General features: G+C 34.0%; 1 protein-coding gene across 6 annotated transcripts in view; it reads right to left on the bottom strand.

Annotated features, from left to right (window-relative positions):
• LOC129002393 (tropomyosin Per a 7.0102) overlaps nucleotides 1-4,411 on the bottom strand; it is an 80,552-nt gene extending 76,141 nt beyond the window's left edge. For all 6 annotated transcript variants that reach the window (XM_054430158.1, XM_054430155.1, XM_054430156.1 and 3 more), the window contains exon 1: nucleotides 4,296-4,411. The gene's annotated coding sequence lies outside the window, so the exon portion shown is untranslated. The remainder of the gene's footprint in view (nucleotides 1-4,295) is intronic.
• Between the last annotated feature and the right edge of the window lie 9,140 nt (nucleotides 4,412-13,551).

Genomic DNA, 13,551 nt, shown 5'->3' with positions numbered 1-13,551 from the left:
CCTACCTGTTTAACATAGTGATCTAAATGGAATGCCTACTTGCAATATCCAAAGTTAATGGTACATTTGGTTCACGTCAATGGACTGTCTACTTGTAGTTTCTAAAGTCAATGGTGTATAAGCCTAATAATTGATTCATTTTGTAGTAAATTTAACTAAACTACATTTATCCGATTGTTCTTCCCTTGTGTTCTGTATTTGTAAAGTGCTAGTTAAGATGATTTGATGACCATATGTTACGACCATCGATCTCTATTATTACTACATATCTTGGAGTATGGCTGGACAAAAAACTTAATTGGAACTACCACGTTAATCAAAAACTGTCCCAAGGTTATGCACGCCTTGCAAAGCTTTTCCCTTTAATCAATAGGAAATCTACTCTGAAGCCAGCTTGTACAGTTCTAATATACAAATCAATAATTCGGCCCTTGATTACATATGCATCTCCTATCTGGGGATTAGCTATATCAAAAAACAAACTCTTCAAAATTCAAGTGATTCAAAACAAAATTCTAAGAATAGCGGTGAATGCTCCCTGGTTTGTTAGAAACAGGCATATACATGAAGAACTAGGAGTGGAGTCTAACTTGGCCTTTATTGAAAAAACCACCTCAAAATTTCTAAAATCTTTAAACGATGTTCCTGGTGAATTAACTTTTCATCTTGGTGAAGCAACTGAGAACAGGAGGCTACGTCGAAGGCTCCCTCAAGATCTATTGGATGAATGAAGCCTAAAGACGATTAAATTATTCTCTAAATTAATTATGTTACAGGGTGTACCAGGTTTGGGCGAACCCACGATGTTATTATAGTTAATTTATTTTTAATTTTGTTAACACTTCTGTGTATAATGTCTACATTGAACCAGAAATAAATGCTGTAAAAAAAAACGACTCATTAGTTTACCTTTGTATTGTTATTTCGCAAATAATTTCATGGCGAATAATACCACAGCCACCTCTGATAATACACCCATAAGGCCGATGTTAAATTTATAAAAATCTAAATTCACGTATATAGGGAATGCCCTGTAGTCCTATTTGTACCATTGAGATTTATACCTGCCCATAGATGCGATACTCCCTGGTGTGGATTAACGTCCGCACTAGTGAGTACTACGACTATCCGCAGTACTATCCTGATAATCAGGCCAATTCGTATACCAAGAAAAAAGTGGTTCGGATTCCACTATAAACTGTAGGTCCCTTAGTTGCCATTAGCTGTAAGGGCTATTAATTAACAGCTGTGTACCGTGCCACATACAATACTGTAATAGCTTCTTCCCAAAAGGAAAAATTCGGTATAAAGAGAGACTAATCTTTGGCATTATTCAGTCTGTGCGTTGTGCTACTGGCTAAAACGCAACAACCTCAAACGGTAACTTTTTTGATATTTTATTCCGTTGGTTATCTCTGAACCGTGCATTCAATGGGGGGAACTTTTATAAAAAGTTATTGATTTAGCTCCTTCACACTAAAAGGCTGCCATCCCAATCCCAATACGATAAACAATTTACAATTGTGTCCAAGGATATAAACTATTTCACCAAACTTGTTTCAACCCTAATGTTTTGAACATTTTTTTAACACAGTCAAAAGTCGTAAAGAAGATTGAATTCTTGAAAATCAGCTGTTTAAATGTTTATATTTGAAGTCACTGGCAGATTCCAAATTACAATTGTTGCAATACATTTTCAAATTGTAAGTGGGGTGAAACCAAAATACATATAATGAAGTCAAGAACATTGCAATTTTATGAGTTTGTGGTTTATGATACCTCCTTAAGAAATTAGATTCTGTTTGGCCCGATTCCTTATTCCACAACAAACAAGAAAACCTACATAGTACAGCTTATACACACAAATACCAGGAGATATGCCATATAGATATAGAAGAATGTAACGGCGGAGAGTTAACGAGTTATTTTTTAATATCCGTGTTAACAAGGAGTGTAGTTTTAAAATATTACTCAAACATAAGTTACTACCTAATGTATGAATTTCAGAGGAATAAATATAAATAATGAAGCAAGAAAAAATACGCAGTGTGCGCCTCATCATCGGATTGCAGCTATATAAATAATGGACTGCGAGAAAATACAGTGGCGAATGGCGGGATTTGGACCTATACATCTTGTATCGAAGGCCTGCATTCCAAAAACTACAAACAATGCAAACTGTGTGACGAGCAAATTGTTGGTTCGATTTAAGCTTTCATTGACAATTAATTTTCTTCATTATCAAAACCAATATTGAAAATAAATGTTAAAGCATTGGATTGGATTTTTCGTTAAGCTATTTCAATACAAAAATGATTGCGAAAAAAAATTAAATCAGCTGTAAATGTCAACAGGATTGTTTTATTGAGCGGTATTAACTGTCAAGGAGTCGTTATATTTTCATTATAGTCTGTACGATGGAACCTGTCTCCTGGGATTCGACTCCGGCCATTGGCCAGTCTCCAGGTAGGTGGAGGGTCAGGAGACAGGTTTCATCATACAGACTATATAAGATACGCTGATTTACTTAACAAAAATTGTGCATTGTCAAATATTTATGTTACAAACTTCAAAGCCCAATATGAACTTAATACAACAATCCAATGGGAAAATGATAAAAAATGAATAAAAAATATGGAGGATAGCGACTTGACTAGACCAAAAGTAATTATTAAACATTTTTGTCTCTTTTAAAAGATTGTAACAACTAAAGGCATTGAGTATTTTTGTAATGCAACGTATGGTAATACAATTATATTGGTTAATAAATTAAATCTAGATTAACTAAATATGTGTTTGAGATGTTGAAAATAAAGTTAATTTCAAATATTTGGTTTATACAGAATTAAATAATTTGGTTAACACAGTTTACATAAAATGTATTTGAAATTAGCATATTTTAATTAAAAATAATTAATTAGGAGACACAAAATATATTGTTACAAACGTAATGTAGTTCTCAATAACCTACTTAAATGTGTGTCTATTCCACAGTTGAAACCAATACCCACTAAAGAGTTGATATTTTTGGGCCAGGCTATTATTATTTTCTGAATCAGGCTGTCACTTTAGAAGCGACGTGCTTCTAACTCATCTGGCGTCCGCCACAGCGCTGGCGTCTAAATTTTTATTTTAGAAAGATATGTTCAAGTCGAAAGCTTAACAAATTAGGACCATTAGAAGTTTATTTAATTTTTTACGAATGTCTGGGTAAGAATTAAGGAGTTGTAGGCAACCTTAACGATAGAATGGAGATTTTGATAATTTAATTTCCTAATGAAAGCTGAATTTTAGTATCGCAAAAAAAAGCCTTGTTCTCAACAATACTGTTGCTAATCTGTGTTTGACTGTGTGGAAACAGCTGTGCCTATATATATATTTTAAATCTTAATATACACTTTAGGCTCACACAAACGATGAAACTAAATAAAAATAATTGAATAGCTCATTGGGCAAACCGGTGTAATAGCTATGGTTGGGTTTGTATGATCTTTAAAACCTACAAATAGTTAATTTTTTAACAAAACTAACTGACGACACGTGGTATTCTTTCCTGACATAGGCTAACAATAAAATTGGTCATATATTTTCTAAAGAATTCATTCATATGATTACAAAGGAATTATTTGAGTAAGATTTTAAAAGAAAAATGTCCGTAAAATTTAAACTAAGCCATATAACAGATACAAAAGAACTCGTGCATGCAATACATTCACGTCACTTTGTATTACCTTAAGAAATAACTAATAAATTTAATTTTTTGCTAGTAACAATCTTCGAATAAAATGTAGCTTGGTAATTAAATATTTTAAAATTGTAAGCATGTGTTATACTACAGGAATTAGTCACCATATAAAAGTGCATTTATATGAAAGGTTTAAATAATGATCATTGTAAAGAATAAGATGATAACTATTTGTTTAAATCAGCTGATAATTATTTTTTTAATCAGCTGATTCTTTAGCTTTTTTTCAATAATATATTGTTTATTAAAATCCCAATAGTTAACTTATGGTTATAGTTATGGAAATTAATTACTCAAAAATGGACATTTTATGTTGGCGATCCAAAATATTTTCACAATTTTTAAAATTACAAATATACTTATCTAATACTTATAAATTTATTATGCACTTAAAAACCAGAAAGCGAAAACTGAACATTTAGGCAAAGATTAAACTTAACTTTTCCTACTCAACAGCTATGTTCACTTATATGATTCTTATGTCCATGAACAAAAAATTATGTGATTAAATATTTTTTTTTTATTTTGTACAAAACGTGTGAGTACTCACTTGACTTGGTCTGAAAGGAGGTTGGAACACTCGCGTACAGATCGCGCGACAGTAGCAGACTGACTTGACTTCGGGCTCCGAACCTTCGGATCGTCTTTCACAAACCTTACCGGGCCTTACCCCCTCCCCTTACACCCCTACCATACACCACTACTGACCGATATATGGGAAAATGCATAAACAGTGGGTAACATTTATATCTTAAATATCCTGATATAACATTTTTTTAAATCGTACTTTGATTATATTTGTAAAATTTAATCACCCATTTACTTACTTTCATACTATGTTAGTAGAGTAAAAACACTTGGTAATATATAATGTGATCGATTTGCATTGTATATTTGAATAGCTGTTTTACTCAATGGGCTTTTAGGCACGAAATTGTCTCGATTTTTGACAATAATTTTTTATCACTGCTTCTGACGGTGTTGTATGTAATACTAATAATGTTAACCATATAGCCAAAATGCAAGAAGTACACCTCATACACTAAGGAAAACCTTTTAAAATTCATCACTCATTAAAAATGCATACTGTACTATTTGGTTAAACAAAACAATAAGCTACCGAATAACCGAATAAAAAAATACCCAAAAGTGTGAACGTATTCACATTTGGATTGTCCTACCCATTTATTGCATTGAATTATTGACATTTTTTACAATATCTGTTTATATAAACTTTATATTTTTATAATTGTAGTGGTATGTCTGTTTACACGTGACAGCAATTCTTATATTTTTCTGTGTGATTTTGATCTTACGTTTTGGGACGTGCGTTTCCAAGAAACTCTTGACAATTACCATAGATAGACCAAGTGTAAAATTTGGTGTTTAATTTATGACTTAGGTTAGAAAAAAAAGGAAAATAATCAATTCACACTCATGGAAATAAAAAATTAAAATACAGTATGTGGAATACATTAGAATTAGACAGTGTTGTCTCTATACGATCAATGCCTTTAGTTAAACACGTCTGCTTTTGTTTGCTGATCACTGCCAAACATGTAAACCAATCCAGCCAAATGTCGTATAATTCTGGTACAAAACGTATTTCACGTTTTCATTTTCATCTCATAACAACAACAAATTAGTTACTGAATTAGGAAATGTAAAAAAAAGTATTTTACAAAAATACACAGGTATCCTAACCAAAGGAATAAGTTCCGAAAAATGGTAAGTAAATCCCTCATATTCTTACAACCACGTCCAATTCTGTATCAAAGAGGAAATTCGTTTACTTATAATTATAAAATATTGAAAACACATGAGAAAAGCATCACCAACTATTCAGGCTATTAACTTTTAATTTAAGTCCAATTTTTAATTTTGAAATTTTTTGATTAAATACATTAGTGATAGTATCCTGATGTCCTTAAGGGATATAAAAAGATATTTTTTAAACACTGACCTTGTGTCTGCCAATTTTTATCTAGATACCACTTGATCAACAAGGCAAGCAACAAAAATTTGAGTTAAACACTAATACTAGAAACCACTTTGTCGTCATGTCACTTGTTCGTCATGTCACTTGGTCGACAAGCCAGTTGGCCGTTTCAGTCAAATGTTAGGTACCCAATTTCCAAACTTCCTTGCGTTTTATCATGCACATAGGCCAGACCGTATTCCTTGTGCATTTTCAAACTGCCACACTTAATACATATAACTTTAACGTTACCTATGTTTTTAAAGAGAAGTAAAATAATGTCTGTCACAAATAAATACCTGGATAAAATCGTAAATAGTGAAATGAAATGGTTTGTTAACGACAGTGTATAATTTGAATATACAGCTACGCCTAATTGGAGTTAACGAGCGAGTCCTATAGAGTTAACATTCCTACAGTCCACATTTTCTGTACATGGTTTAACAGTTATCGGTGTCAGATTCTACCGTGAACTATTTGTTGTTTCATAATCGGTGATCGCGTTGAATAACTATTGAATTAAACATTGTACTGTAAAAAGTAGATGGTATACCATGTAAACTTGCGAACGGGCAAGTTCCAAGCACAAATATTTTTTGTCGTAGTTATGTATGCAATTGGAATATTTTGTAAACGATTCGAAATTAAAATATTGTTAGGGAACAACATACAGCTTTAAAATTATTCATAGGTTTATAGCTTCATCCTTGGTATCTTAAGACAAACTATAGACCTACTGCACATATTATTCCAAACAACGTAATAAAATATTCAAGGTTTTTGCAACTACAATTAAATCAGACTGAAAGAAGAGGGCCTCACCATCGCAAGTTTATCATATTCTTCGTATTTACATACTGTAGTAAATTGCCCACGTAAGATACCTCTGAGTAAGTATAACTGGGTTGTTTTTCGAAGTACAATAAAGATTTTTTTTCTCTCCATGTCTCTTTGTTTTCATATCGACTAATCATTGTTCGATGTTCCCATTCGAATTCGACTGACGGCAATGAAAGACAAAAACACTTCTGGCCCAGAGGAGGTGCCAAAACCTCCTTCGGCTGGCGAGCTAATTATAACACACGCACAATGTCTTACAGAGCTACCAACATCATCGTGAGAGCGAAAAAAATACTCATCTGTAATGTTGGTAATGAGGATTATCACTTCTGCTTTAAAAAAAATTTCTCGTTCTATTTTAATAATTTTTGATAATATCTTCGTCTCTTGAAGCTCACCCCTTTTGGCGTAAATTAAAATGATTTTGTTTGGTTGGTATCGCTGTCAAAGAGGGAGACTGCACGTGTCACCAAGTGGCGTTTTTTTAGCGTCTAAGGATTTTGACGGATTCAAAGTAAGAGCACAGAAAACGTACTACTATAACCGTAAGAGTCAACATATTGTAAAGAAAATCTACTGTTCGTTTCAAAAATAAATATACTTGAGTTTGAACCTATGCTACAACATTAGTAGGGATCCTACTTTTAGTATTAGTAAGTAGAAACAATGTCGAACCACGTTAACCTAATTTTAATTCCCCCCCTGTGCATATGGAGAAAGTATTGTTTTCGTCAAAATTTTCGAGTTTAATTTTTGAATGTGGATGTGTATCACACATGTAGTCTGATTTTCATGAAATTTGGGATGTAGGTACTAATCCATGGTATCTCCAGGTCTCCAGGTATTTTTAGTTTTTTTTTTATGTTGTTCTTTAATCAACAATCATATAAATGTGATCGTTGTCTTTAATGGCGATTTCCCCATAAAACTCATAAAATAACGGGAAATATAATTTTCTTGAAAATGGCCAGAACGATTTAGTTTCTGAGCGACACGCTTTTAGGCGAGGTATTATTTATTTACGAAGATTACTGTGGGCTTTACTCACCGTTGTTTTTGTCTGTGATGTCTGGGACTCGTCAAAACACATATAAAATCGTGTACATATGTCGTCAGAACGATTTAGAAAATTTAGGAAGGTATAGTCCTTTAAATAAACAAATGTACATCTCCCATTTCTGTACAAATTACGGTTGAAACGTTATTGTAGCTTAGGTTAATACCTAATAAAAACCCTTAAAATACCGGAAAATAGGATAAAAAACGATTCAGATTAAAATTCGTATGTTATGGCCCTTATGATAGTACTGCAAAGATTTTGTACAACCTCCAATACCATTACCATTATTACTAGTTTTCCCTATGAAATAGCATTACTCCCACTGCTTACCCATGCTACAGGTTGTTGACAAGCTAATGGGATAAAGTATGTGTCAGATTGCTGATATAGTTATGTATATAAAGTATTGAGCACCTAAATTAATTAGGTAGGCTATATCACACACTTTCACAAAAATCCTTTCCCGATTTTTTACTCAAGCATTACCAAAATGACACAACTTGAGATGTTGATGTTACTACAGGATGTGAAGTTTATTCGTCAATGATTTTAGTTTTAGATTTGTTCATATACACTATAACGCTTTCGTAAATACAGCAAAATGGAATTCGAATCGAAGCGCAAGTGACAAAGTGGGACCGAGCTAAATATAGCTTCGCTCCGCCCACGTTCGCCAACCTTTTGTAATGGAAGAATGGCTTCTGGTCACTGGAGAAACTAGTGTCCATTATGTTTTGATTAAGTTATAATTACTTTTACATACAGGCCATGTAAATACTTATTGAGGAAAGTGAAAGTGAAAACATCTGCTTTCTCATAACATTGAGAAAGTTAGAATCCGTGAAAATGCATCATGTTTTTGTACTTTAACATATAAATTTGAAATGAGCGAATGTACGAATCTATCGCTATATAAAAAAAAACAGTTGTAGTACCTGGGGACCGAGCTATGGCTCGGTAGTTTATTTTCATTATACCCCTATATCGAGTAATCTTCTGTGTAATATCTTTGCCCAATAGTAACATCTGAATATTTTCCCTTTGTACTGTATCTTGCAGTTTGCTAGTATACTCTTTGGAAGGTTTGTTATAAATACATGTTATAAGTCTTTAGTTTACTTTTTACTTGTTATTTTGTTCAACCAACATGGTTACTTGACAACCCACAAGGCCAATGTTAAATTTTCAAATTAATCGTGTAGCGAAATACGAATTTTCCTGAGGTGGTAGCTGTCGTCAATCACGTTTCTAAGGCTTTAAGTCCCTAATTCACAATTTAGTCAGAATCCTTCCGCTTGATTCCGAGATTTATATTAAAAGATATTTTTATAGCCAAACACACTGTGCTCGTATTAGAGTACGGTAGCCTAACACACAGCTAAGGAACAACTTTTTCACTCTGTCTGCACCTAAGGTTACAGCCACCTATGAATCGTCGTCTCGTCTAGTCTTCAGACGATCCAGAAGGCCGCGGTGAATCAGCTGATAGGAACAGCTGTTTTGATGACGTCACAACGAAAGTGACCTTTGTTTGACCTACATTGTCGCAGCGCCACCTGTCAACAGCGGCGTGTTTGACGATTGTCACTGGCTTAGAAACAATCAAGAAAGGACTAATCATATAGTTGCGTGAGAAGGCACTGAAGACCTAACGAACTCTGCAAAAGGAGCTCTGGATCTAGAACAAGAACTCCGAGCATGCAATGCCACCAGTGATGCCAGAATGAGTGCTCGTGCTGGTACTAGTGAGAAGAATCATTTCTAAACTATCACCATCATCATTATTACGAGTTAATGATGCTTTCTCAAATTAGATCGAAGTCAAATTCTAACGAGACGATGGGTTAAATGGCTACCTTGTAAGGATATTTATTTTTTGACTACAAGTTAGTAAATGTAGGATATTGTTATAATCCACAACCAAATCCTGTTTGAGATACTGTTAATTATTATGACTGATTTGTACAATAAGCGGCCCGTATTATGGGGATTACTATTAACCTAATTTGGTGAAGCTCGAAGCTTTTTTGTAGAGCTCGGTTACATTTTTTGAGTGCTCTCACATTTCTCTTGCTTTAGGGTAAAATTTTCGGTCTGCGCTTTGGTATACCGCACACGTAAACATTAGTTGATAACCGTTTCATTTCGTTAAAGAATTTACAATATAAAATACCGAGAAATAATTAAACAGTAAACTCGAAAAATTCACAATACTCACACCTGATAGAAAACACCTATCGCCTCCAGCTGATCCACAAGGAACAGAAAGCAATGCCAACTTTTGAACAACTTTTTCCTCACTCGAAGGACACACGTTAGCCCTACTGCAGACTGAAATGCGGCTATCGAATCAGTCAAGTATCATCTGTTAACCCAGATGCTATGAATCTATAATGACGCTGACTCAGCTACAGCGGCCGTCTAGTTCCAAACATGGCAACAAATCTGAACGACCTTCCGCACATAACACTCCGTCAGCCGCAACATATGTGGCACCGGCAAACATATGTTCATGTGTATCAGATATGTTCAGGTAACAACTGTATTGGCTGTATGAGTCAGCTGGGCAACTAGATCAGCTGTGCAATGAGGGAAGTATTGTAAAATTAAACAGCTGGTTGTTGATAGCCTATTTGAAAACATTCTAAATAGTTAGTGGTTGTCTTTGTTTATTTTGAAGCATTGGGGTTCGAATTAGAAAATATACATTACGGGCTTTTGGGCCAAAGTTCAAGGTCGAATTTTTGTCTCCGTCTTGGGAGATGGCCTGTTGTTGAAGTAAACACCCCCGCCGCAGCAAACCTGCAGACTAAGCGAATTTCCATTAACCTGATTGGATTTACACTAAAATGCCTCCATAAAAATAGCACATTTATTTCCTATTTAAATAGAATAAATTTTACGAGTACTTAGGTTTGCTGCAACAGGGAGGACAAAAAAGATTTTTTTTATAAATTGATAATAGTTTAGTAAGAAATAAAAGTATTTTCCAAAATCGATCAAAATATGTTCATAAACAAGCAAACTACAACAGTTGACTTATTCTCCAAAAGAATAACAATTTTTTTGAATTTTCTCCGTAACAAATAGGCGCATAATAACGCTTCAATATACTAAATTATTGGTTTTTTAAGCTCTACAAAATGGTTTAAAAAGAAATTGTGAAATTTCGTGTTTTTAGGGTCAAAAATGGGAAAAACCTATTTTTACCCCATAAAACCCCCCATAAACCCCCGTTCCCATAGTCCGATCATGCTGGTTTGCGAACTCATTCAAGTTTATCCCGCCTTACACCTTCAAACCAAATTTTATCAAAATCGGACAAAAATTACTCAAGTTATCGTGCGGATGGACACATATATATATATCTCTATATATAGATATATAAAAATTTGAACGAATGGTGTTTTTGGCCTCTGGGGACATCAAAATGAAAAAGTAAATCGGTCCTGGGCTTAGGTCTTACCATGAGACCTACGGTAATAGCTACTTCCCTATAGGGAAATTCGCTAAAACAGCTGGTCAATGAAATACTGTATTTTGAATTTTCTCAAGTCTTCAATTGCTTAGGTTTGAAAGGAAGACGGGATATCATCTGATGTGATATTCGATTACTAATCCTGGTGGTATCTCCAGGTTCTAAATATTTTAATATTTAGACATTTTTATGTTGTTTTTACCATAAAAAATTAAGTTTTTACAAAAACGTCTTGAACAACTTTGGTTAAATTTTTGAATGTAATGGTCCCTTTAACTTTAGACAAAATGGTACAACACCCAATGCTGTACAAACTACGGTTCAAAACGTATTAGGCCTACAGTTTTTGGGATTTTACCCATGAAATATAATATCATAGTTAGATACCCCCGACTTGCCCATTATAAGGGTTTTTGACAGGCTACAGGCTAATAGTTGAAAGAAAGGGTCAATTTGCTGATGCCGTTTATGTAAGTTTGTTCTTAGCATTATAAGCACATGTGTAGGTTCATAGTTAAACCACTCAAATGTGGTCCAGAAGTATAAGAATAAACCAATCTCTCAAAATCAGATGCATCTTAGCTGTGAGCGTATTGTTAATTTTTGTCAAAACGTAAACAGTTGAACGAATGAGTCATCAACATCCAGTCACAACTCCACAGTGATAGTAAGACACTGGAGATAGCCAGGCCCTGACCTTGACCTGTGTAGCTCTGGGCTGTGGGTCAACCAAACCTAGACACTGGCGCCAAGGATCCTTATCAACAAATCTAGGAGGTTATTGATTATGCTCACACTATCCTGTAAAATTGAGATCCGTAACAACATGTCTTCTATCATGACTATATAGTTTATTCCGTACAACCCTTAAACAAGGGTGATCTCAGGGATCTCCTTCGTTACCAACTTGAATAAAAATTCTTTAAAACACAGTTTTGTTTTTGGTCATGTAAAGCTAGAATTCACTTTCATAAATGTTTACCACATACTCTCAATCTTTAAGAAGATTTTCAACGAATCAGAACTTTCAAAATTGGTTCTGGAGTAATATAAAAAAATTACAAAATTATTTGCATAGGTGCAACAATATCCGAGGGCGGTTCTTTAAGTAAGGGGTTTTTGCGTATAGCTCCATAGTTCGCTCTTCCGCCTAATGAGGCTCGTCACCCCCTATTGCATCATTTTTGAAAAGAATGACCCGATTTGCAGCTCTGTAGCTTACGTGTACGCTTCGCTGTTGTACAGAGCAGAATGTTCAATGATTGTGGCTAGACCACAGAAGATGATGGTAATGTTTCTGTGACACTCAATATTTGGTGGCAATTGCAGATAATGACAATGTTGTCATGACTGCGGAAGACGTCATTTTGCCACATCCACAGGAGACGATGATGATCTTTACGTTGACCACATGAGATAGTCTGCCGCTATCGCAGATAACAACAGTACAGTTTCCGTCGTTCGGGATATAATGATGATGTCCTTGCGAGTTCGGGTCTAGGATTTTTCATTGTTCATGGTAGACAAGATGTTTCCGTTACCACAGATAACGTAATCAAGAGTTTTTGAGGGAGACAGTGATAATAACCCCAGGACCATAGGAAATGGTTACGATATTACTGCGATAACATTATAACCTATAGGCAATGACACTGTTGGCTTAAGCAGGAATAAGACTTGCCGAGGTCGGATTATCGAGGTTCTATTGCACATATAAAAAATAGCACAACAGGGGATTCGACAGATCATACAAAGTAACATGTTCCCATATTGTTTATTTTTATATTTATAGAAAAGTACACAAATAATACAAGTATAGACATTAGGAGTATCGATGAATAAATTATAACCGAAATAAAACAGAAAAATGCAAAAACTTTACCAGCTTAATAAATGCAATCTCTCACACTATTATTTGCAACCACTTTGGATACAATATTCAAAGTTTACATAATTAGTCTTAGAATATTGCTAAAGTAATCGTTTGAAACTAAAACATTTTATGTTTTAACAAGGACTTAAATAAATACAATCAGTCGACATCAGATTTAAACTGCTACGGTCATCGCAACGAGGGCTTGTAATTGACTTGGTTAATTATAACAAAAGTAATTTAATACACAGAGATTCTGGTTAAAAGACTGTTTTCCCTACAATGGGAGAAATTTGGTATTCTTATTAGAATACAAAATTTGAAAGTAAAACAAAATAATACAACAAATTTGGTTTTCAATGAAACGTTTGACAATTGTTTTGGAATTAAAAGTTGCAAACTTTATAAAGAGATATATAAACACTTTACGGATTTATTGATCAGAAAATATGTATTTTTTAAATGAAAATTATTTATCATTACCCATTAATTATCCCCACTCATATTTTAAATTACTGTATTTTAAATTTAACAATTAAAAGACATTTTTTTGCCTTCCATACATTTTTTATAAGTT

The sequence above is a fragment of the Macrosteles quadrilineatus genome, unplaced genomic scaffold (genome assembly GCF_028750875.1).
Source record: "Macrosteles quadrilineatus isolate MER2022 unplaced genomic scaffold, UCM_ALF_1.0 Scaffold_9__3_contigs__length_116548681, whole genome shotgun sequence".
Lineage (NCBI taxonomy): Eukaryota > Metazoa > Arthropoda > Insecta > Hemiptera > Cicadellidae > Macrosteles > Macrosteles quadrilineatus.
Note: the sequence above shows the minus strand (reverse complement) of the source record. Positions and strands in the feature narration are given on the sequence as shown.